The sequence below is a fragment of the Pristiophorus japonicus genome, chromosome 12, assembly GCF_044704955.1.
Source record: "Pristiophorus japonicus isolate sPriJap1 chromosome 12, sPriJap1.hap1, whole genome shotgun sequence".
Classification (NCBI taxonomy): Eukaryota; Metazoa; Chordata; class Chondrichthyes; family Pristiophoridae; genus Pristiophorus; species Pristiophorus japonicus.
Window position 1 is genome coordinate 60,683,503 of NC_091988.1, and position 26,363 is coordinate 60,709,865.

At 49.2% G+C, this 26,363-nt stretch overlaps 1 protein-coding gene across 1 annotated transcript in view; it reads left to right on the top strand.

Annotated features, from left to right (window-relative positions):
- Positions 1-14,418: 14,418 nt before the first annotated feature.
- camkva (CaM kinase-like vesicle-associated a) overlaps positions 14,419-26,363 on the top strand; it is a 147,722-nt gene continuing 135,777 nt past the window's right edge. The window contains exon 1 of the mRNA XM_070894922.1: positions 14,419-14,812. The gene's annotated coding sequence lies outside the window, so the exon portion shown is untranslated. The remainder of the gene's footprint in view (positions 14,813-26,363) is intronic.

Here is a 26,363-nt window from a genome sequence, read left to right on the forward strand (position 1 = left end):
GTCCCAGTGCTGGGTGTGTGATGATTCCTGTCCCAGTGCTGGGTGTGTGATGATTCCTCCCCCAGTGCTGGGTGTGTGATGATTCCTGTCCCAGTGCTGGGTGTGTGATGATTCCTCTCCCAGTGCTGGGTGTGTGATGATTCCTGTCCCAGTGCTGGGTGTGTGATGATTCCTCCCCCAGTGCTGGGTGTGTGATGGTTCCGCCCCCAGTGCTGGGTCTGTGATGATTCCTGTCCCAGTGCTGGGTGTGTGATGAGTCCTGTCCCAGTGCTGAGTGTGTGATGATTCCTCCCCCAGTGCTGGGTGTGTAATTATTCGTCCCCAATGCTATGTGTGGAATGATTCCTCCCACAGTGCTGGGTGTGTGATGATTCCTCCCCCAGTGCTTGGTGTGTGATGATTCCTGTCCCAGTGCTGGGTGTGTGATGATTCCTCCCCCAGTGCTGGGTGTGTGATGATTCCTGTCCCAGTGCTAGGTGTGTGATGATTCCTCCCCCAGTGCTGGGTGTGTGATGATTCCTGTCCCAGTGCTGGGTGTGTGATGATTCCTCCCCCAGTGCTGGGTGTGTGATGATTCTTCCCCAGTGCTGGGTGTGTGATGATTCCTGTCCCAGTGCTGGGTGTGTGATGATTCCTCTCCCCGTGCTGGGTGTGTGATGATTCCTCCCCCAGTGCTGGGTGTATGATGATTCCTCTCCCAGTGCTGGGTGTGTGATGATTCCTGTCCCAGTGCTGGGTGTGTGATGATTCCTGTCCCAGTGCTGGGTGTGTGATGATTCCTCCACCAGTGCTGGGTGTGTGATGATTCCTGTCCCAGTGCTGGGTGTGTGATGATTCCTGTCCCAGTGCTGGGTGTGTGATGATTCCTGTCCCAGTGCCGGGAGTATGATGATTCCTCCCCCAGTGCTGGGTGTGTGATGATTCCTGTCCCAGTGCTGAGTGTGTGATGATTCCTGTCCCAGTGCTGGGTGTGTGATGATTCCTGTCCCAGTGCTGGGTGTGTAATGATTCCTCCCCAATGCTGTGTGTGTAATGATTCCTCCCCCAGTGCTGGGTGTGTGATGATTCCTCCCCCAGTACTGGGTGTGTGATGATTCCTGTCCCAGTGCTGGGTGTGTGATGATTCCTGTCCCAGTGCTGGGTTTGTGATGATTCCTCTCCCAGTGCTGGGTGTGTGATGATTCCTCCCCCAGTGCTGGGTGTGTGATGATTCCTGTCTCAGTGCTGGGTATGTGATGATTCCTCTCCCAGTGCCGGGTGTGTGATGATTCCTCCCCCAGTGCTGGGTGTGTGATGATTCCTGTCCCAGTGCTGGGTGTGTGATGATTCCTCTCCCAGTGCTGGGTGTGTGATGATTCCTGTCCCAGTGCTGGGTGTGTGATGATTCCTGTCCCAGCGCCGGGTGTGTGATGATTCCTCCCCCAGTGCTCGGTGTGTGATGATTCCTGTCCCAGTGCTGGGTTTGTAATGATTCCTCCCCAATGCTGTGTGTGTAATGATTCCTCCCCCAGTGCTGGGTTTGTGATGATTCATCCCCCAGTGCTGGGTGTGTGATGATTCCTCCCCCAGTGCTGGGTGTGTGATGATTCCTGTCCCAGTGCTGGGTGAGTGATGATTCCTGTCCCCGTGCTGTGTGTGTAATGATTCCTCCCCCAGTGCTGGTTGTGTGATGATTCCTGTCCCAGTGGTGGGTGTGTGATGATTCCTGTCCCAGTGCTGGGTGTTTGATGATTCCTGTCCCAGTGCTGGGTGTGTGATGATTCCTGTCCCAGTGCTGGGTGTGTGAAGATTTCTGTCCCAGATCTGAGTGTGTGATGATTCCTGTCCCAGTGCTGCATGTGTGATGATTCCTGTCCCAGTGCTGTGTGTGTAATGATTCCTCCCCCAGTGCTGGTTGTGAGATAATTCCTGTCCCAGTGCTGGGTGTGTGATGATTCCTGTCCCAGTGCTGGGTGTGTGATGATTCCTGTCCCAGTGCTGGGTGTATGATGATTCCTCCGCCAGTGCTGGGTGTGTGATGATTCCTGTCCCAGTGCTGGGTGTGTGATGATTCCTGTCCCAGTGCTGGGTGTGTGATGATTCCTCCCCCAGTGCTGGTTGTGTGATGATTCCTGTCCCAGTGCTGGGTGTGTGATGATTCCTGTCCCAGTGCTGGGTGTGTGATGATTCCTGTCCCAGTGCTGGGTGTGTGATGATTCCTGTCCCAGTGCTGGGTGTGTGATGATTCCTGTTCCAGTGCTGGGTGTGTGATGATTCCTCCCCCAGTGCTGTGTGTGTGATGATTTCTGTCCCAGTGCTGAGTGTGTGATGATTCCTGTCCCAGTGCTGGGTGTGTGATGATTCCTGTCCCAGTGCTGTGTGTGCAATGATTCCTCCCCCAGTGCTGGGAGTTTGATGATTCCTGTCCCAGTGCTGGGTGTGTGTTGATTCCTCCCCCAGTGCCGGGTGTGTGATGATTCCTGTCCCAGTACTGGGTGTGTGTTGGTTCCTCCCCCAGTGCTGGGTGTGTGATGATTCCTGTCCCAGTGCTGGGTGTTTGATGATTCCTGTCCCAGTGCTGGGTGTGTGATGGTTCCTGTCCCTGTGCTGGGTGTGTGATGATTCCTGTCCCAGTGCTGTGTGTATGATGATTCCTCCCCCAGTACTGGGTGTGTGATGATTCCTGTCCCAGTGCTGGGTGTGTGATGAATCCTCCCCCAGTGCAGGGTGTGTGATGATTTATGTCCGAGTGCTGGGTGTGTGATGATTCCTCCCCCAGTGCTGGGTGTGTGATGATTCCTGTCACAGTGCTGGGTGTGTAATGATTCCTGTCCCAGTGCTGGGTGTGTAATGATTCCTCCCCCAGTGCTGGGTGTGTGATGATTCCTGTCCCAGTGCTGGGTGTGTGATGATTCCTCCACCAGTGCTGGGTGTGTGATGATTCCTGTCCCAGTGCTGAGTGTGTGATGATTCTTGTCCCAGTGCTGGGTGTGTGATGTTTCCTGTCCCAGTGCTGGGTGTGTGATGATTCCTGTCCCAGTGCTGGGTGTGTGATGATTCCTCCCCCAGTGCTGGGTGTGTGATGATTCCTCCCCCAGTGCTGGGTGTGTGATGATTCCTGTCCCAGTGCTGGGTCTGTGATGATTCCTGTCCCAGTGCTGGGTGTGTGATGATTCCTGTCCCAGTGCTGGGTGTGTGATGATTCCTGTCCCAGTGCTGGGTGTGTGATGATTCCTCCCCCAGTGCTGGGTGTGTGATGATTCCTGTCCCAGTGCTGGGTGTGTGATGATTCCTGTCCCAGTGCTGGGTGTGTGATGATTCCTGTCCCAGTTTTGGGGTTGTGATGATTCCTCCCCCAGTGCTGGGTGTGTGATGATTCCTGTCCCTGTGCTGGGTGTGTGATGATTCCTGTCCCAGTGCTGGGTGTGTGATGATTCCTCCCCCAGTGCTGGGTGTGTGATGATTCCTGTCCCAGAGCTGGGTGTATGATGTTTCCTGTCCCAGTGCTGGGTGTGTGATGATTCCTGTCCCAGTGCTGGGTGTGTGATGATTCCTCCCCCAGTGCTGGGTGTATGATGATTCCTGTCCCAGTGCTGTGTGTGTGATGATTCCTGTCCCAGTGCTGGGTGTGTGATGTTTCCTGTCCCAGTGCTGGGTGTGTGATGATTCCTGTCCCAGTGCTGGGTGTGTGATGATTCCTGTCCCAGTGCTGGGTGTGTGATGATTCCTGTCCCAGTGCTGGGTGTATGATGATTTATGTCCGAGTGCTGGGTGTGTGATGATTCCTCCCCCAGTGCTGGGTGTGTGATGATTCCTGTCACAGTGCTGGGTGTGTGATGATTCCTGTCCCAGTGCTGGGTGTGTAATGATTCCTCCCCCAGTGTTGGGTGTGTGATGATTCCTGTCCCAGTGCTGGGTGTGTGATGATTCCTCCCCCAGTGCTGGGTGTGTGATGATTCCTCCCCCAGTGCTGGGTGTCTGATGATTCCTGTCCCAGTGCTGGGTGTGTGATGATTCCTGTCCCAGTGCTGGGTGTGTGATGATTCCTCCCCCAGTGCTGGGTGTGTGATGATTCCTGTCCCAGTGCTGGGTGTGTGATGATTCCTCTCCCAGTGCTGGGTGTGTGATGATTCCTGTCCCAGTGCTGGGTGTGTGATGATTCCTCCCCCACTGCTGGGTGTGTGAAGATTCCTCCCCCAGTGCTGGGTGTGTGATGATTCCTGTCCCAGTGCTGGGTGTGTGATGATTCCTGTCCCAGTGCCGGGAGTGTGATGATTCCTCCCCCAGTGCTGGGTGTGTGATGATTCCTGTCCCAGTGCTGAGTGTGTGATGATTCCTGTCCCAGTGCTGGGTGTGTGATGATTCCTGTCCCAGTGCTGGGTGTGTAATGATTCCTCCCCAATGCTGTGTGTGTAATGATTCCTCCCCCAGTGCTGGGTGTGTGATGATTCCTCCCCCAGTACTGGGTGTGTGATGATTCCTGTCCCAATGCTGGGTGTGTGATGATTCCTGTCCCAGTGCTGGGTGTGTGATGATTCCTCCCCCAGTGCTGGGTGTGTGATGATTCCTGTCCCAGTGCTGGGTGTGTGATGATTCCTGTCCCAGCGCCGGGTGTGTGATGATTCCTCCCCCAGTGCTCGGTGTGTGATGATTCCTGTCCCAGTGCTGGGTTTGTAATGATTCCTCCCCAATGCTGTGTGTGTAATGATTCCTCCCCCAGTGCTGGGTGTGTGATGATTCATCCCCCAGTGCTGGGTGTGTGATGATTCCTCCCCCAGTGCTGGGTGTGTGATGATTCCTGTCCCAGTGCTGGGTGAGTGATGATTCCTGTCCCCGTGCTGTGTGTGTAATGATTCCTCCCCCAGTGCTGGTTGTGTGATGATTCCTGTCCCAGTGGTGGGTGTGTGATGATTCCTGTCCCAGTGCTGGGTGTTTGATGATTCCTGTCCCAGTGCTGGGTGTGTGATGATTCCTGTCCCAGTGCTGGGTGTGTGAAGATTTCTGTCCCAGAGCTGAGTGTGTGATGATTCCTGTCCCAGTGCTGCATGTGTGATGATTCCTGTCCCAGTGCTGTGTGTGTAATGATTCCTCCCCCAGTGCTGGTTGTGAGATAATTCCTGTCCCAGTGCTGGGTGTGTGATGATTCCTGTCCCAGTGCTGGGTGTGTGATGATTCCTGTCCCAGTGCTGGGTGTATGATGATTCCTCCGCCAGTGCTGGGTGTGTGATGATTCCTGTCCCAGTGCTGGGTGTGTGATGATTCCTGTCCCAGTGCTGGGTGTGTGATGATTCCTCCCCCAGTGCTGGTTGTGTGATGATTCCTGTCCCAGTGCTGGGTGTGTGATGATTCCTGTCCCAGTGCTGGGTGTGTGATGATTCCTGTCCTAGTGCTGGATGTGTGATGATTCCTGTCCCAGTGCTGGGTGTGTGATGATTCCTGTTCCAGTGCTGGGTGTGTGATGATTCCTCCCCCAGTGCTGTGTGTGTGATGATTTCTGTCCCAGTGCTGAGTGTGTGATGATTCCTGTCCCAGTGCTGGGTGTGTGATGATTCCTGTCCCAGTGCTGTGTGTGCAATGATTCCTCCCCCAGTGCTGGGTGTTTGATGATTCCTGTCCCAGTGCTGGGTGTGTGTTGATTCCTCCCCCAGTGCCGGGTGTGTGATGATTCCTGTCCCAGTACTGGGTGTGTGTTGGTTCCTCCCCCAGTGCTGGGTGTGTGATGATTCCTGTCCCAGTGCTGGGTGTTTGATGATTCCTGTCCCAGTGCTGGGTGTGTGATGGTTCCTGTCCCTGTGCTGGGTGTGTGATGATTCCTGTCCCAGTGCTGTGTGTATGATGATTCCTCCCCCAGTACTGGGTGTGTGATGATTCCTGTCCCAGTGCTGGGTGTGTGATGAATCCTCCCCCAGTGCAGGGTGTGTGATGATTTATGTCCGAGTGCTGGGTGTGTGATGATTCCTCCCCCAGTGCTGGGTGTGTGATGATTCCTGTCACAGTGCTGGGTGTGTGATGATTCCTGTCCCAGTGCTGGGTGTGTAATGATTCCACCCCCAGTGCTGGGTGTGTGATGATTCCTGTCCCAGTGCTGGGTGTGTGATGATTCCTCCACCAGTGCTGGGTGTGTGATGATTCCTGTCCCAGTGCTGAGTGTGTGATGATTCTTGTCCCAGTGCTGGGTGTGTGATGTTTCCTGTCCCAGTGCTGGGTGTGTGATGATTCCTGTCCCAGTGCTGGGTGTGTGATGATTCCTCCCCCAGTGCTGGGTGTGTGATGATTCCTCCCCCAGTGCTGGGTGTGTGATGATTCCTGTCCCAGTGCTGGGTCTGTGATGATTCCTGTCCCAGTGCTGGGTGTGTGATGATTCCTGTCCCAGTGCTGGGTGTGTGATGATTCCTGTCCCAGTGCTGGGTGTGTGATGATTCCTCCCCCAGTGCTGGGTGTGTGATGATTCCTGTCCCAGTGCTGGGTGTGTGATGATTCCTGTCCCAGTTTTGGGGTTGTGATGATTCCTCCCCCAGTGCTGGGTGTGTGATGATTCCTGTCCCAGTGCTGGGTGTGTGATGATTCCTCCCCCAGTGCTGGGTGTGTGATGATTCCTGTCCCAGAGCTGGGTGTATGATGTTTCCTGTCCCAGTGCTGGGTGTGTGATGATTCCTGTCCCAGTGCTGGGTGTGTGATGATTCCTCCCCCAGTGCTGGGTGTATGATGATTCCTGTCCCAGTGCTGTGTGTGTGATGATTCCTGTCCCAGTGCTGGGTGTGTGATGTTTCCTGTCCCAGTGCTGGGTGTGTGATGATTCCTGTCCCAGTGCTGGGTGTGTGATGATTCCTGTCCCAGTGCTGGGTGTGTGATGATTCCTGTCCCAGTGCTGGGTGTATGATGATTTATGTCCGAGTGCTGGGTGTGTGATGATTCCTCCCCCAGTGCTGGGTGTGTGATGATTCCTGTCACAGTGCTGGGTGTGTGATGATTCCTGTCCCAGTGCTGGGTGTGTAATGATTCCTCCCCCAGTGTTGGGTGTGTGATGATTCCTGTCCCAGTGCTGGGTGTGTGATGATTCCTCCCCCAGTGCTGGGTGTGTGATGATTCCTCCCCCAGTGCTGGGTGTCTGATGATTCCTGTCCCAGTGCTGGGTGTGTGATGATTCCTGTCCCAGTGCTGGGTGTGTGATGATTCCTCCCCCAGTGCTGGGTGTGTGATGATTCCTGTCCCAGTGCTGGGTGTGTGATGATTCCTCTCCCAGTGCTGGGTGTGTGATGATTCCTGTCCCAGTGCTGGGTGTGTGATGATTCCTCCCCCACTGCTGGGTGTGTGAAGATTCCTCGCCCAGTGCTGGGTGTGTGATGATTCCTGTCCCAGTGCTGGGTGTGTGATGATTCCTGTCCCAGTGCCGGGAGTGTAATGATTCCTCCCCCAGTGCTGGGTGTGTGATGATTCCTGTCCCAGTGCTGAGTGTGTGATGATTCCTGTCCCAGTGCTGGGTGTGTGATGATTCCTGTCCCAGTGCTGGGTGTGTAATGATTCCTCCCCAATGCTGTGTGTGTAATGATTCCTCCCCCAGTGCTGGGTGTGTGATGATTCCTCCCCCAGTACTGGGTGTGTGATGATTCCTGTCCCAATGCTGGGTGTGTGATGATTCCTGTCCCAGTGCTGGGTTTGTGATGATTCCTCTCCCAGTGCTGGGTGTGTGATGATTCCTCCCCCAGTGCTGGGTGTGTGATGATTCCTGTCCCAGTGCTGGGTATGTGATGATTCCTCTCCCAGTGCCGGGTGTGTGATGATTCCTCCCCCAGTGCTGGGTGTGTGATGATTCCTGTCCCAGTGCTGGGTGTGTGATGATTCCTCTCCCAGTGCTGGGTGTGTGATGATTCCTGTCCCAGTGCTGGGTGTGTGATGATTCCTGTCCCAGCGCCGGGTGTGTGATGATTCCTCCCCCAGTGCTCGGTGTGTGATGATTCCTGTCCCATTGCTCGGTTTGTAATGATTCCTCCCCAATGCTGTGTGTGTAATGATTCCTCCCCCAGTGCTGGGTGTGTGATGATTCATCCCCCAGTGCTGGGTGTGTGATGATTCCTCCCCCAGTGCTGGGTGTGTGATGATTCCTGTCCCAGTGCTGGGTGAGTGATGATTCCTGTCCCCGTGCTGTGTGTGTAATGATTCCTCCCCCAGTGCTGGTTGTGTGATGATTCCTGTCCCAGTGGTGGGTGTGTGATGATTCCTGTCCCAGTGCTGGGTGTTTGATGATTCCTGTCCCAGTGCTGGGTGTGTGATGATTCCTGTCCCAGTGCTGGGTGTGTGAAGATTTCTGTCCCAGAGCTGAGTGTGTGATGATTCCTGTCCCAGTGCTGGATGTGTGCTGATTCCTGTCCCAGTGCTGTCTGTGTAATGATTCCTCCCCCAGTGCTGGTTGTGTGATAATTCCTGTCCCAGTGCTGGGTGTGTGATGATTCCTGTCCCAGTGCTGGGTGTGTGATGATTTCTGTCCCAGTGCTGGGTGTATGATGATTCCTCCGCCAGTGCTGGGTGTGTGATGATTCCTGTCCCAGTGCTGGGTGTGTGATGATTCCTGTCCCAGTGCTGGGTGTGTGATGATTCCTCCCCCAGTTCTGGTTGTGTGATGATTCCTGTCCCAGTGCTGGGTGTGTGATGATTCCTGTCCCAGTGCTGGGTGTGTGATGATTCCTGTCCCAGTGCTGGGTGTGTGATGATTCCTGTCCCAGTGCTGGGTGTGTGATGATTCCTGTTCCAGTGCTGGGTGTGTGATGATTCCTCCCCCAGTGCTGTGTGTGTGATGATTTCTGTCCCAGTGCTGAGTGTGTGATGATTCCTGTCCCAGTGCTGGGTGTGTGATGATTCCTGTCCCAGTGCTGTGTGTGCAATGATTCCTCCCCCAGTGCTGGGTGTTTGATGATTCCTGTCCCAGTGCTGGGTGTGTGATGATTCCTCCCCCAGTGCCGGGTGTGTGATGATTCCTGTCCCAGTGCTGGGTGTGTGTTGGTTCCTCCCCCAGTGCTGGGTGTGTGATGATTCCTGTCCCAGTGCTGGGTGTTTGATGAATCCTCCCCCAGTGCAGGGTGTGTGATGATTTATGTCCGAGTGCTGGGTGTGTGATGATTCCTCCCCCAGTGCTGGGTGTGTGATGATTCCTGTCACAGTGCTGGGTGTGTGATGATTCCTGTCCCAGTGCTGGGTGTGTAATGATTCCTCCCCCAGTGCTGGGTGTGTGATGATTCCTGTCCCAGTGCTGGGTGTGTGATGATTCCTCCACCAGTGCTGGGTGTGTGATGATTCCTGTCCCAGTGCTGAGTGTGTGATGATTCTTGTCCCAGTGCTGGGTGTGTGATGTTTCCTGTCACAGTGCTGGGTGTGTGATGATTCCTGTCCCAGTGCTGGGTGTGTGATGATTCCTCCCCCAGTGCTGGGTGTGTGATGATTCCTCCCCCAGTGCTGGGTGTGTGATGATTCCTGTCCCAGTGCTGGGTCTGTGATGATTCCTGTCCCAGTGCTGGGTGTGTGATGATTCCTCCCCCAGTGCTGGGTGTGTGATGATTCCTCCCCCAGTGCTGGGTGTGTGATGATTCCTGTCCCAGTGCTGGGTCAGTGATGATTCCTGTCCCAGTGCTGGGTGTGTGATGATTCCTGTCCCAGTGCTGGGTGTGTGATGATTCCTGTCCCAGTGCTGGGTGTGTGATGATTCCTCCCCCAGTGCTGGGTGTGTGATGATTCCTGTCCCAGTGCTGGGTGTGTGATGATTCCTGTCCCAGTGCTGGGTGTGTGATGATTCCTGTCCCAGTGCTGGGTGTGTGATGATTCCTCCCCCAGTGCTGGGTGTGTGATGATTCCTTCTCCCAGAGCTGGGTGTATGATGTTTCCTGTCCCAGTGCTGGGTGTGTGATGATTCCTGTCCCAGTGCTGGGTGTGTGATGATTCCTCCCCCAGTGCTGGGTGTATGATGATTCCTGTCCCAGTGCTGTGTGTGTGATGATTCCTGTCCCAGTGCTGGGTGTGTGATGTTTCCTGTCCCAGTGCTGGGTGTGTGATGATTCCTGTCCCAGTGCTGGGTGTGTGATGATTCCTGTCCCAGTGCTGGGTGTGTGATGATTCCTGTCCCAGTGCTGGGTGTATGATGATTTATGTCCGAGTGCTGGGTGTGTGATGATTCCTCCCCCAGTGCTGGGTGTGTGATGATTCCTGTCACAGTGCTGGGTGTGTGATGATTCCTGTCCCAGTGCTGGGTGTGTAATGATTCCTCCCCCAGTGTTGGGTGTGTGATGATTCCTGTCCCAGTGCTGGGTGTGTGATGATTCCTCCCCCAGTGCTGGGTGTGTGATGATTCCTCCCCCAGTGCTGGGTGTCTGATGATTCCTGTCCCAGTGCTGGGTGTGTGATGATTCCTGTCCCAGTGCTGGGTGTGTGATGATTCCTCCCCCAGTGCTGGGTGTGTGATGATTCCTGTCCCAGTGCTGGGTGTGTGATGATTCCTCTCCCAGTGCTGGGTGTGTGATGATTCCTGTCCCAGTGCTGGGTGTGTGATGATTCCTCCCCCACTGCTGGGTGTGTGAAGATTCCTCCCCCAGTGCTGGGTGTGTGATGATTCCTGTCCCAGTGCTGGGTGTGTGATGATTCCTGTCCCAGTGCCGGGAGTGTGATGATTCCTCCCCCAGTGCTGGGTGTGTGATGATTCCTGTCCCAGTGCTGAGTGTGTGATGATTCCTGTCCCAGTGCTGGGTGTGTGATGATTCCTGTCCCAGTTCTGGGTGTGTAATGATTCCTCCCCAATGCTGTGTGTGTAATGATTCCTCCCCCAGTGCTGGGTGTGTGATGATTCCTCCCCCAGTACTGGGTGTGTGATGATTCCTGTCCCAATGCTGGGTGTGTGATGATTCCTGTCCCAGTGCTGGGTTTGTGATGATTCCTCTCCCAGTGCTGGGTGTGTGATGATTCCTCCCCCAGTGCTGGGTGTGTGATGATTCCTGTCCCAGTGCTGGGTATGTGATGATTCCTCTCCCAGTGCCGGGTGTGTGATGATTCCTCCCCCAGTGCTGGGTGTGTGATGATTCCTGTCCCAGTGCTGGGTGTGTGATGATTCCTCTCCCAGTGCTGGGTGTGTGATGATTCCTGTCCCAGTGCTGGGTGTGTGATGATTCCTGTCCCAGCGCCGGGTGTGTGATGATTCCTCCCCCAGTGCTCGGTGTGTGATGATTCCTGTCCCATTGCTGGGTTTGTAATGATTCCTCCCCAATGCTGTGTGTGTAATGATTCCTCCCCCAGTGCTGGGTGTGTGATGATTCATCCCCCAGTGCTGGGTGTGTGATGATTCCTCCCCCAGTGCTGGGTGTGTGATGATTCCTGTCCCAGTGCTGGGTGAGTGATGATTCCTGTCCCCGTGCTGTGTGTGTAATGATTCCTCCCCCAGTGCTGGTTGTGTGATGATTCCTGTCCCAGTGGTGGGTGTGTGATGATTCCTGTCCCAGTGCTGGGTGTTTGATGATTCCTGTCCCAGTGCTGGGTGTGTGATGATTCCTGTCCCAGTGCTGGGTGTGTGAAGATTTCTGTCCCAGAGCTGAGTGTGTGATGATTCCTGTCCCAGTGCTGGATGTGTGCTGATTCCTGTCCCAGTGCTGTCTGTGTAATGATTCCTCCCCCAGTGCTGGTTGTGTGATAATTCCTGTCCCAGTGCTGGGTGTGTGATGATTCCTGTCCCAGTGCTGGGTGTGTGATGATTTCTGTCCCAGTGCTGGGTGTATGATGATTCCTCCGCCAGTGCTGGGTGTGTGATGATTCCTGTCCCAGTGCTGGGTGTGTGATGATTCCTGTCCCAGTGCTGTGTGTGCAATGATTCCTCCCCCAGTGCTGGGTGTTTGATGATTCCTGTCCCAGTGCTGGGTGTGTGATGATTCCTCCCCCAGTGCCGGGTGTGTGATGATTCCTGTCCCAGTGCTGGGTGTGTGTTGGTTCCTCCCCCAGTGCTGGGTGTGTGATGATTCCTGTCCCAGTGCTGGGTGTTTGATGATTCCTGTCCCAGTGCTGGGTGTGTGATGGTTCCTGTCCCTGTGCTGGGTGTGTGATGATTCCTGTCCCAGTGCTGTGTGTATGATGATTCCTCCCCCAGTGCCGGGTGTGTGATGATTCCTGTCCCAGTGCTGGGTGTGTGTTGGTTCCTCCCCCAGTGCTGGGTGTGTGATGATTCCTGTCCCAGTGCTGGGTGTTTGATGATTCCTGTCCCAGTGCTGGGTGTGTAATGATTCCTCCCCCAGTGCTGGGTGTGTGATGATTCCTGTCCCAGTGCTGGGTGTGTGATGATTCCTCCACCAGTGCTGGGTGTGTGATGATTCCTGTCCCAGTGCTGAGTGTGTGATGATTCTTGTCCCAGTGCTGGGTGTGTGATGTTTCCTGTCCCAGTGCTGGGTGTGTGATGATTCCTGTCCCAGTGCTGGGTGTGTGATGATTCCTCCCCCAGTGCTGGGTGTGTGATGATTCCTCCCCCAGTGCTGGGTGTGTGATGATTCCTGTCCCAGTGCTGGGTCTGTGATGATTCCTGTCCCAGTGCTGGGTGTGTGATGATTCCTGTCCCAGTGCTGGGTGTGTGATGATTCCTGTCCCAGTGCTGGGTGTGTGATGATTCCTCCCCCAGTGCTGGGTGTGTGATGATTCCTGTCCCAGTGCTGGGTGTGTGATGATTCCTGTCCCAGTGCTGGGTGTGTGATGATTCCTGTCCCAGTTTTGGGGTTGTGATGATTCCTCCCCCAGTGCTGGGTGTGTGATGATTCCTGTCCCAGTGCTGGGTGTGTGATGATTCCTGTCCCAGTGCTGGGTGTGTGATGATTCCTCCCCCAGTGCTGGGTGTGTGATGATTCCTGTCCCAGAGCTGGGTGTATGATGTTTCCTGTCCCAGTGCTGGGTGTGTGATGATTCCTGTCCCAGTGCTGGGTGTGTGATGATTCCTCCCCCAGTGCTGGGTGTATGATGATTCCTGTCCCAGTGCTGTGTGTGTGATGATTCCTGTCCCAGTGCTGGGTGTGTGATGTTTCCTGTCCCTGTGCTGGGTGTGTGATGATTCCTGTCCCAGTGCTGGGTGTGTGATGATTCCTGTCCCAGTGCTGGGTGTGTGATGATTCCTGTCCCAGTGCTGGGTGTATGATGATTTATGTCCGAGTGCTGGGTGTGTGATGATTCCTCCCCCAGTGCTGGGTGTGTGATGATTCCTGTCACAGTGCTAGGTGTGTGATGATTCCTGTCCCAGTGCTGGGTGTGTAATGATTCCTCCCCCAGTGTTGGGTGTGTGATGATTCCTGTCCCAGTGCTGGGTGTGTGATGATTCCTCCCCCAGTGCTGGGTGTGTGATGATTCCTGTCCCAGTGCTGAGTGTGTGATGATTCTTGTCCCAGTGCTGGGTGTGTGATGATTCCTGTCCCAATGCTGGGTGTGTGATGATTCCTGTCCCAGTGCTGGGTGTGTGATGATTCCTCCCCCAGTGCTGGGTGTGTGATGATTCCTCCCCCAGTGCTGGGTGTGTGATGATTCCTGTCCCAGTGCTGGGTCTGTGATGATTCCTGTCCCAGTGCTGGGTGTGTGATGATTCCTGTCCCAGTGCTGGGTGTGTGATGATTCCTGTCCCAGTGCTGGGTGTGTGATGATTCCTGTCCCAGTGCTGGGTGTGTGATGATTCCTGTCCCAGTGCTGGGTGTGTGATGATTCCTGTCCCAGTTTTGGGTGTGTGATGATTCCTGTCCCAGTGCTGGGTGTGTGATGATTCCTGTCCCAGTGCTGGGTGTGTGATGATTCCTGTCCCAGTGCTGGGTGTGTGATGATTCCTCCCCCAGTGCTGGGTGTGTGATGATTCCTGTCCCAGAGCTGGGTGTGTGATGTTTCCTGTCCCAGTGCTGGGTGTGTGATGATTCCTGTCCCAGTGCTGGGTGTGTGATGATTCCTGTCCCAGTGCTGGGTGTGTGATGATTCCTGTCCCAGTGCTGGGTGTGTGATGATTCTTCCCCCAGTGCTGGGTGTGTGATGATTCCTCCCCCAGTGCTGGGTGTGTGATGATTCCTCCCGCAGTTCTGGGTGTGTGATGATTCCTGTCCCAGTGCTGGGTGTGTGATGATTCCTCCCCCAGTGCTGGGTGTGTGATGATTCCTTTCCCAGTGCTGGGTGTGATGATTCCTGTCCCAGTGCTGGGTGTGTGATGATTCCTCCCCCAGTGCTGGGTGTGTGATGATTCCTGTCCCAGTGCTGGGTGTGTGATGATTCCTTTCCCAGTGCTGGGTGTGATGATTCCTGTCCCAGTGCTGGGTGTGTGATGATTCCTCCCCCAGTGCTGGGTGTGTGATGATTCCTCCCCCAGTGCTGGGTGTGTGATGTTTCCTCCCCCAGTGCTGGGTGGGTGTTGTATCCTCCCTCTGCGTGTTTGCAGCTCACTCGCTTTCAGTCAGTGTCTAGCTTGCCTGCGCTCTATCACTCTAACTTGCTCTTGGAGTGTCTGAGCAGCAGCATTTGCCTCGGCTCCCGGTTCGCCCAGCCCGAATCTTCCTCCCAAACTGTACAGCTCACTGAATACATCCAGCAGTTGGGCGAAGTGCAGTGTTCGTGGGACAGCACATGTGGGTCCCTGTCGAAACTGGTGCTGGTGTTTCGCGCAGAACCGATTTATTTGGCGCCTGTCACTTTTCAGGACCAGGCAGCGAACTCCGCTGAAGCAAAAGGTGCTTTCACTGAAAGGGCATCAATTTCCATTTCACCTCTTACTGCCAAAAGCGCAATCCTGGGACCGGTGAGGTTTTAATCGGGCAGGTGCAGCAGGATATAGGCTCGAAATTCGACAGCAGACGAGGACAGAGTAAGTATTGTAATCTCCCCGTGTGACACTGTTTTGTAGTGGGGGAGACTGTTGGATGAATAATCTCTGTATTGAGGTTTGTTTAGATCTGTTTGAAGTGAAACCAGCGGGAGCCAAATGCAATTTGATGTGTTTCAGCTCAGTTTCAGGTGAATTCGTTTGGGTTTTTTTCTTTCTGTAGCTGACGGTCGGGGTTAGTTTCCGTCTCTCGGTGAAACTGACGAGCAATGCTGCCCAGCTCCAAGCCCAGTGCTCCGGTTCTGCTTTTTTCTGGTGTGTATGGGATTAGGGAAATCTCGATTCTGGATTCTCATTTGGACTGTTTTTGTTAAAAGCAAAGTTGCGATTTACAACAAAAAAAAGATTTGCAACTGCCATTCTTTTCTGAAAAGGTGTGTGAGTCAGAGGAAGCTTGGCCGGAAAAATCTTGGTTTCTTGAAGACCTGATCGCAAGATTAAATTATTGCTTGTCTATGGGATTTTTTATGGATTGAGAAATAAGGCAAAAAATGTCAATTCGATTTTTCTTTTTACAATAACACGACACGTGAAGAAGGTTATACTAATGGCAATCCAGTTTTTTTGAAACAGTGCTGTTGAAAGCCGTGTTCGGCTTTAAATCTGTACTTTTCACGGGTCCAGCCACACATGTAGATATGAAACTTGATTGTACAGCACCCCCGTCTGCCTGAAGCAGCGACTGACAGTGTCTATTCGTCGGGGTGTAAATGCGTTAGCGTTCGGTCAGTTTGTGTGTGTGTGTGTGTGAAGCTGGCTTTGGGAAACAGTTTTGCTTTTTCCCCCTGGAGTGCACTGTCACATTGTTTTAAAAATCTGGTCTCTCGTCACCCCGCCCTCCCCACAATCATTTAATTTGAGAAAACAATATGTGGCTCGCGTTAGAACGGAACTTATTATTTTCCACTATTGCATAATACTGCGGAGATCTGGATGTGGGGCCAGAAACCGTCCCCCATCTCCCTAAGTCTGGGCAGACCTGAAAACACAAGAGACAGTGAATTCCTCTTTTATTGCCCCTTTAGTTAGTTCCGAGGGTAAAGGGGATGAGGGTATTGTCAATAATTGTTATATTTTTGCAGAGTTTGCAACGACTTAAAGGGTTTCTGCTGTTGGGCATGCATTTTTATAAACCGCAATCTATTTACAGTGTAGGTTCCGCGGCGTCTGCACAACTTGAATGTCCAGCGAGACTTTGCTGGCAGTTTGTCACTGACATGAACGCTCAGTGTTACAGATACAAGACTCTTAATATAGTATTCATTCACTCAGAATGACCCGTTCCAGTCCACATTACCCTTTGTATTTAGTTTAAAAACAATTACATCCTGATTAAAGATGCCCTTGTCCCATCATATGCCCGGCCGACCGATTCGCTTGTGCCACAGATTTCTGTCAAATTTTGATACTTAAAATATCTCCTTTCCGTTTCGACGTCCCACTGATGGTAGCTTCTCATTGATTACAAAATGTGAGACATAACTCGACCGCTGATTATTTCACATTAAAGTCACACTGAGCACAGAAAATAATGAAAGGTAAATCGTTTAACTTCATCCACCCTTAAACGCACAGGGACTGTTTTTGGAGAATGTTTCGAATTTCTGTTTAAAAAAAAACTTTTAAAAAAAGATTAATTTTACATATGTTTCACATCTCATATAATAAATTCTATCCCGGTCGTGAAATCCATTTGGTTTTGATTCCCCCCCATCCCCAAAAAAAAAATATTTATCAACATAAGTGATTGAACATAAGTATTGACATAAGTGCAGAAAATACACTGAAGTTAAAATCTATTTTCTTAGGCAGTCCCTCGGAGTCGAAGTCAAAATATTTTGTCTGCGGCTATTCTGTTATGCTGGTCTGAGAAGCAATTTGTAGGAGACGTATTATGGGATGAGCAGGTGCTCCCCCCCCCCTCCCCTCCCCTCCCTCAAATCTCTAGCAGAGATCGTTCAAGAACCGTGCCTGTGTGGGGAGAAGTTTATCGCGGTCTTGATTGGGACGTTTTCCTCGACCTCTGTGTAGCTTTATTTCCCCTCCACATAAACGATCAATCATGGAATAAATCTCCCTTGGGCATTGTAAATCTCTCCAGTGCACTTGCTGGCAGCCCTTAAATGTTTTAATTACAGTGGTGGCTGGAACTGTTGTGCTTGCTTTGTAAAACTCTGATGTGAATCCACACCTCGAGGTTTAAAACTGGATCTTCCATCTTATTTGTTTTTTTAACCAATGCAAAGTATCGCTTCGAAAGATTCTTCAGTATTTATCTACTTGCCAGTTGTGTAAAAGCCCAGCTCTTTTTTGCTTCAGGCATGGAATAGAGTGCAGAAAGATGCCCTGGTGCTGACTGGAAGGTGCTGGTGATCCCCTACGGTGCCAAGGTCCTATTCTGAGTGACCAGCAGTAGAAGTGCTGGATCTGAATGTGAATGTTAATTCATTCTCTCACTCTCGGGACTCGATCACCCTTCTATGCGGTTCCCTCAGCTTTGATGTGATCTACTTGTGTGATCGCGGGAAATTTAGCTGACCCTGGTTATTTTTAACAATTATTTTTCTTAAAGCTTCAGGCAGTGACTTTCATTCTTCATCTTGTTTGGCAGCGGCAGCAAGATTCGTGAACCACAACACATACTGAAATATAATTACTCATCATGTTACCTCACATAGACTTTGTCAGGCTTCAACTATACTGTACAAGTTTAAATATGTATTTTTATTTGTGTTTTTGTAAGTTCCTTTCTTCCTTCTCTTGGTGACCTCTTTCGAGACCCAGACTTCTCCCAATACTATTTAAGAGGAGCGTATTGACAGGTGCTACAATCCAGCAGAACCTCAGTTTGGGTCCGCACACTGTTAGAATAGGCAACAAATCTTCTCTCCAATGTCTTTACACTCAAAACCGGGAACGGTAGCACTGTGGTTATGTTACTGGAGTAGTAATCCATAGACCTGGATTAATGATCGTGAGTTGAAATCCCACCACAGCAGCTGGGGAATTTAATTCCAGTTAAATGAATCTGGAATTAAAAAGCTAGTATCAGTAATGGTGATCATAAAACTACCGTATTGTCATAAAAACCCACCTGGTTCACTAAGCCCTTAAGGGAAGGAAATCTGTTGTCCTCATCCGGTCTGGCCTATATGTGACTCTAGAGCCACAGCAATGTGATTGACTCTTAACTGCCCTCTGAAATGGCTGAGCGAGCTCACCTTCTCAAGGGCGATTCAGGATCAGCAATAAATGCTGGTCTTGCCGGCGCCATCCACATCCCGTGAATGAATTTTTAAAAATGTAAATTTTGAAAAATGCTGCAATACATGTACTACGTGTATTTAGTTGGCTTCCATTCGCAGTAGCAGGTTAGGAGAGCATTATTTCACATGGCCTACATAGCAGCCAGGGCTACTGAGACTGGGTGGCCAATTTAACTGAACAATTAGCAATTTCAGAAATAAGTAAAAGGTCAGTAATTTGATCTTTAAGTGCGCATTGTGGGCATGAAGTGCAACTCGACACATTTGTGAAAATTAACCTTCACTACGTGGCACTAAACCCTTCAGTTGAAACAATGTTGCAGCCCATAAACATGTCTTAATTGACTGATTTTAAAGAATGCATTGCATAATAATGAACTCCAGGGCTGGACGAGGTAATGAGGGTAAAAAGGGTCAGGTCCTCGATTCAACTCAGTGGTAAGTAGGGAGGGATGCAAGGATCAGCACTAAAGCAAGATGAGCAGAGAAACCACCTGTATCTCTAAACGAACAAACAGCTGGGTATTTCAAAAGTACTTCAAGCGTTCACTAACCTAACTTCCAGGGACACAATTAAGAAATATTGTGGGTCTCAAGTGTGTGTGATTTTTAAGGGGATGGAGAAATGTATTTTGAACGATATTGGTTTAGTTGGGGAAAATTGCATTCAACATCGTTCTGTATGCAGGCAGCCCATTCCTGTTGTCTTCTGCAAATGGCCAGCTCTAGAGAGGAGAAAGGGAGTGGTAATATAACAATAAGCAATAAATTGCAGTGAGAATTTCCAGCCCATCTAATGGTGTTTTGTTTCCTCAGAGGAGAGAAATAAATGTTTTAAGAGGAACAATGTGTAGAAAAAAACAAGGCTGGCATTTCTTTGCAGAGGAGTGTAGAGATTTTCAACGACATTTTCGATGACAGTGATGTTGATAAGAGAGTTGGTCATACTTGGTCCCGATTATGCTGAAAGATGCATGTGGCACTAAGAATAGGAATAATGAATGATGCCGATAAATATTCGGTGTTTATGTTAAGAACCACAACCAAGCTACGGCTGTACATTATACCCAGCATCATCCCACCATCATCACATCTTCCCCTCCCCTCCCCTCTCAGCATTCCGAAGGGGCAGCTCCCTCTGCGAACACCCTGGTCCGTTCCGCAGTCACTCCCAGCACATCCTCCCCTTCCCACGGCACCTTCCCGTGCAAGCGCAGGAGATGCAACACCTGCCCTTTTACCTCCTCCCTTCCCACGGGCCCCAAATACTCCTTCCAGATGAAACAGCGATTTACTTGTACTTCTTTCAATCTAGTATACTGTATTCGCTGCTCACGATGAGGTCCCCTCTACACTGGGGAGACCAAGCGTAGATTGGGTGATTGCTTTGCGGAGCACCTCCGTTCAGTCCGTAAGGGTGACCCCGTGATTCCGGTCGCTTGTCACTTTAATTCCCTGCTCCACTCCCACTCTGACCTCTCCATCCTTGGTCTCCCACACTGTTCCAGTGAAGCTCAATGCAAGCTTGAGGAACAGCACCTCATATTTTGTTTAGGCACTTTACAGCCTTCTAGACTAAACATCACATTCAACAATTTCAGAGCATAGCCACTGCCAATCTTTGGCTCCCTTCCCCCACCCCCCACCCCCTCCCCAGAGCCTGTTTCTTTCTTTTCTTCTCCTTGCCTCTAATGGCAGTTGGTCATTATCCCGCCATTCACACCTTATCTTCAGTGATGTTTTTCTTACTCCTGGTATTACCATTAGAATTTGGGCCATCATCTCTTTTGTCTCTCTAATCTCTCCTGTCTTCCAACCTATCACAGACCTTCTTTTTTGTTCTTTCTTCCCCTCCCCCTTTCAGTGCTTGTTAAGAGTGTTCTTTCCGAACACTCTCCAGTTCTGACGAAGGGTCATTGACCCGAAACGTTTTTCTCTCCACAGATGCTGCCTGACCCATTGAGGATTCCAGCATTTTGTGTTTTTATTCCGAATTCCAGCATCCGCAGTATTTTGCTTTTGTATTACATGAAGGTTTATTAGTGGAAAAGTCAACGAGGAGCTTGTGAATTAATTTGGAAATTAGAACGGAGTTTACAGCACCATAAGTGGAATCCAATATAATAATTCCAATGACTTTTGGGTGGGGGCGTCCTATTTTTTAGATGCTTCTACCCCATGCAGCAGATTGAACTGTGTAAGAATGATGCCAGACCTTGGTTAATGTGAGAGATTTGGGACAACAGTCCTACCTTTTCCACTGCTCCCTACTGGGCAACACTGAGGGAGGTGCCTGGCCTCTTTTCAACACTTTTCACAACATCATACCCAGTTGGAATCTGGAACTCACTGTGTAGGTGACTGAAGGCACAAACATCCATCTCATAAATAATTGTCTCTGTGATACATTTTAATAGAAAACTATTAACCAAATTTTATGGAATGCATTTTGACCCAACATCCTGTGCCAAGGTGCGAGAGCGTCAATGAGTTTGTGCTCAAAGCTCTGTACACTGATTTCTGATTTCCTTTCCGATTATTGGGAAGAGCTGGCCAGACCTGTTTACTGCGGTAGGGCAGCAACATCAGAGAGGCAGTGCCAGGGAAACGGTATCATTGCAGAGGGCTACGAATGGGTTAACTTGCCGAAGTTGAGATCGGGTGATGGAGGAGAAGATCTAAACATAGAAATCTACAGCGCAGAAGGAGGCCATTTTGGCCCATCGTGTCCGCGCCAGCCACACAGTCCTCGGTCAGCAACCACGAAGGTTACATATAAACCTATGAACAATGGCGGAAAGGTAAAGAGCATTCGGCCCAACTAGTCCACCCCACACAACTAAAGAGAGCAAAGAAAATGTAGAATGTATTGGAGGAGGAATTGAAATTGCTTTCTTGTGATTCAAAAATAACCGTGTTACAATAGGTGCAGGAGCCCTGCAATTTTATATACTTTTTTATAATATTAGAATTGTGCATTCAATTGTTTTTCCAGATGTTGTGCAGAGCTGAAAAGCTGCAAACTCCGTTTCTTGCTGTTTATTCTATTGTCAACACTGTACTGATCAAAAGGAAAATTCAAGGAGGGCTGTATTATTTTTATTCCACCAGAACATTAATAAAAGGAAAGACTTGTACTTGTATAGCACATTATTATATCGCCCAGAAGTTTAAAAATGCTTCATACACAATTAATTACTTTGAAGTGTACGGACTTTCGTATGTAGGCAAACACAGCAGTCATTTTGCGGTATATTCCCACAAATTGAAATGAGTAGAATGACTAGTTCATCTGTTTTTGGTGATATTGCTGAAAGACTTGCATTTATACAGTGCCTTTTATGACCATTGGACGTCTCAAAGTGCTTTACAGTCAATGAAATACTTTTTGGAGTGTCGTCACTGTTGTAATGTAGGACACATAGCAGCGAATTTGTGCACAAGCAAACTCCCACAAACAGCAATGTGATAATGACCAGTTAATCTGTTTTTGATAAGTTGATTGAGGGATAAATATTGGCCAGGACACCGGGGATAACTCCCCTGTTCTTCTTCGAAATAGAGCCATGGGATCTTTTACGTCCATTTGAGAGAGCAGACGGGGCCTCAGGTTTTACCTCTCATCCGAAGGACGGCAACTCCAGCAATGCAGTGCACTGGAGTGTCAGCCTAAATTTTCTTCGTGCTCAAGTTCCTGGAGTGGGATTTGAACCTGTAATCTTCTGACTCAGAGGCAAATGTGCTACCCACTGAGCCACAGTTGACACTAAAGAGGAATGTGGATTGTCAGCCTAGATAATATGCTCAGGTCCTGGAGTGGGACTTGATCCACAATCTTCTGATGCAGGAGTACAAGTTCTACCTAGTGAGCCACGCAGACACTGCTAATGAATAACAGGGCTAGTAGATCTGGAGGTTTCTCTAATTCTCCGCTGTAATTTTTAGCACAATAAATTGAAATAGGGTTTCTCTGCATCCCGCTGATTTTTCACAAATCAAACTATTGCAAAGAATTGTGATTCATTTTATTGTGCATTGGTTTTACTATTTTGAAATATTTTTGTTTAAATGATGGATAGAATTATAGAATGGTTACTGATCAGAGGATGGCCATTCGGCCCATCAAGCCTGTGCTGGCTCTCTGCAAGAGCACTTCAGATAGTCCCACTCACCCGCCCTTTCCCCGTCACGCTGCAATTATTTTCCCTTCAGGTACTAATCCAATTCCCTTTTGAAAGCCATGATTGAATCTGCCACCACCACCCATTCAGGCAGTGCATTCCAGATCCTGACCACTCGCTGCCTAAAAAAGGTTTTCCTCATGTCGCCTTTGGTTCTTCTGCCAAACATTTTAAATCTGTGTCCTCTGGTTCGCGACCCTACCGCCAATAGGAACAGTTTATCTCTGTCTAGACCCCTCATGATTTTGAAATGGATGCAGATGAAATGATCACAAAAGCTATCTTGGAAGAGCTACTGAGCCCAATGATGGGAGTGAGTTGGATGAATGCACAGTTAAAATTACAAGATGGCTGAAGTCTGAATGACTCCACCTCCTTCTTGTTGTCAGGCTCAGTGCGTCTTCCTAACCGGTTCCCTGTTGCAGTCAACAGAACTTTCTGCCAAAATGCAAATAATGATGCAATAAAAAGTATGTTGTTCATAATTCCTTCCAATGTTAAGGGTCTTAAAACAGAGCCCTTTTGGTGAATGTTGCTCTTGAATATAATACAATATAATATGTAGAGCCCGACAAAAATTTAAGTACCTTCATAATTTCTATGTTTCTATAATGGGGAACTCAGGAAGCACATTTTCACACAAAGGGTTGCAGTAATCTGGAAAACTTTTCCCCAAAAGGCTGTGGATGCTAGGACAATTGGAGCTTTCAAGACTGAGAGCGATAACATTTTTGTTAGGTAAGGGTATCAAGGAATATGGAGCAAAGGTGGGTAAATGGAGATGAGGTGCAGATGAACCATGATCTAACTGAATGACAGAGCACGATCAAATTGTAGAAATTTGCGGCACAGAAGGAGCTCATTAGGCCCACCATGTCTGCGCCGGCCGAAAAAGAGCAATCCAGCCAATCCCACTTTCCAGCTCTTGATCCATAGCCCTGTAAGTTACAACACTTCAAGTGCACATCCAAGTACTTTTCGAGAGGCGCCTTATATTCCTAACTGAATGATATAATGGGTTAGAACACTACTTTTTCATCTCTGTCTTAGATTCCACTCCAACCAATCTGATGGGATGAAAATCCTCTCTCTTTGTCACTTAAAAGGTTCTACGTGAATCAGCATGGGCAGTCTCGATGGAGTTCTCAGTGAATGAAAGTCCCTAACACAAAACGGTCTAAAATTCAGCACTGATTAATAGTAAATTGTTGTGTTTGCCGAGGCAAGTGACAATTGGTCAGGAAATTGAAGTTTCATACAGGTGCTCTTCAAAAGCCAGTGTTAAAGCATGTGCTTGACATAGTTAGAGGGAGTTTTTTCTTGTATCTAGCCTGTGAGATTATACACCAAGTGCTGGAAGCTGGGTGGAGAAGTGTTCCATTGACTAGCATTGGGAGCTTTTATTTGACGATCCAGTCACTAGTACTGACAACCCTTGCATGATGCGCACAAAATTGATAAATATATTTTTTAAAGAACATAAAATGCATCCATTGCTCTGTCAGGATTTCAGACGCTGTCCATCTGGGGATTCTTGCTTGGAGTAGAAGTGTGAGGGATGTTTGTTGAATAAAATTTAACCCACGATACCAGTAGCAGAGAGCGTCTGTACCCTGCATAATATGGCTGCCATGTTTAGTGACGTAGCAAAAGTCATTACATTTCAACGTCATTCATTGTGTGTGAAAATTGAAATATTTTGATAAGCTTCTATGTAAATGCAAGTTTTTTTCATTGTATGTAATGAGATTTTATTGCTATTTTTTTTTAAGTCTTTCACTTCTAAATACATCGAATCCAGAAAACATTGAACTCCACTCCCTCCCCTTCGCTGCATACCAGAATGTAGCTGTTGATGTAAACCCCGTTAAAAGTCATGGCATCTCCATGGCAACCTCAACTGTTTTCTCAGGTAGTGAGAGGACGTTGAAGCTTTGATTTGAGAGTCAAACCCTTTCACTCTTTCCAGGCCAAGAAGGTTTAAGGTTCAGTCAGAAGTCCAGCCTTATTTAGCTGATCTTAGCAAGGGGCACAATAATGGTTGCTAAAGTTGGCTTCAGTACCCTTTGGCTAAGATGGGATGTGAGCCAGGTTTCCCACTCCTAATTGCTGTCCAGTTGGAAAATGTGCTTGTCTGCGAGTATCGGGAGAGGACATGGTTGGGCTCAGTGGTGTTGGCCTCTGTGGTAGAATAGTCTCTCAACCAAAGTTCCCTCTAAACTGTGCATGGTCCCTTTAAATTTCTGCGCATGTGCGGTATTTCCAGTGGAAAATCTTGTGAGCAGCCTGCGTGGGACTTTGTAGATTACTGTACGGCTGCACACACTGCAGCTTGGAGGGAACATTGCTCTCAACACTCGCTATCTTGGTTCACACCTGAAGAATGACCACTTGGGAGAAACGCCTTTGAACTGAGCTCAGCGAGAGCTAGCACCTTTGGGAAAGAGGAGAGGAAAATTCAATTAGTGTCAGCTGTGGCTCAGAGGGGAACACCCTCACCTCTGAATCAGAAGGTTGTAGGTTCAAGTCTCACCAGAGAGACTTGAGCACGTAAATCTAGGCTGGCACTCCAGTGCAGTACTGAGGGAGTACTGCACTGTCAGAAGTGCCGTCTTTCGGATGAGATGTTAAACCGAGGCCCCGTCTGCCCACTCAGGTGGACATTAAAGATCCCATGGCATTATTTCGAAGAAGAGCAGGGGAGTTATCCCCAGTGTCCTGGCCAATATTTATCTCTTATTCAACATAACAAAAAACAGATTATCTGGTCATTATCACATTGCTGTTTGTGGAAGTTTGCTGTGCGCAAGTTGGCTGCCGCGTTTCCCACATTACAGCAGTGACTACACTCCAAAACTTCTTCATTGCCTGTAAAGCGCTTTGAGATGTCTGGTGGTTGTGAAAGGTGCCATATAAATATAAGTCTTTCTTTCTTTACTACATGAGAAGCCAACGGTGTTTTCTTGTGGATATTAAATCTCTCGTGAAAGAAGAAAGACTTGTTGTTACAGAGTGCCTTACCACATCTCAGAATCAAAGCACTTCACATACAAGGAGCTACTTTTATGGATGGTGATTGTCGTTATTTAAGATAATGTAGCAGCAATTTAGCAAACAGCACAAGTCCAAAAACAGCAGTGAGATGAGTGAGAGTGAATCTGCTGTTGGTGGTGTTAGTTGATGAGACAATGTTGGACAGAACACACAAGAATAATGGTTTTGTAGAGCTATCTGTCATATGTAATATTATGAAGTGAAATCAGGGATCTTTGTCAGAAGTATTCTTTAAAAATTGTAATCTTGTTTTCATATTATGTCCTGGCCAATATTTATCCCTCAGTCAACATCACAAAAAATTATCTGGTCATTATTACAATGCTGTTTGTGGGAGCTTTCTGTGCACAAAATTGGCTGCCGCATTTCCTACATTACAACAGTGACTAGACGTCAAGAAGTACTTAATTGGCTGTAAAGCGCTTTGGGACGTTTTGAGGTCATGAAAGGCACGGTAGAAATGTTAGTCTTTCTTTATATATACCTGGGATATATTGAGATTACAAAGTGGGACAGAGTTAGTACATTATTTTCAATAAACACACAGCTGAACTGGTGCTAAACAAAATAGAGTATATATTCCTCCATTCTCTATTGTTAAAATTGACCTCAATATACAATGAGAGCGATAGATTTTTGGACTCTAGGGGAATCAAGGGATCAGGCGGGAAAGTGGAGTTGAGGCAAGATCAGATCAGCCGTGATCTTACTGAATGGTGGAGCAGGCTCGAGAGGCCAAATGGCCTACTCCTGCATTAATTCTTATGTTCTTATTTTCCTTGTTTTACACTTATGAAGGAAGAAAACGTATCCAAATTATGTTATCTTGTTCTTCTATTCCTTTATTTCAGCAAAATAACAATCTAATATTCAGCTTGTGAAACTGCAGTTGTCAAACATGCAGTGCCTAAACAGAACTTAAAACATGTCATTCGTTTTAATAGCAATAGTGAATACTTCTGCATATAGTGGGACTTCCAGTTATCACTTGAACCTGCCTGTGTTCACTCCTTGGTACACAGCATTAGGACA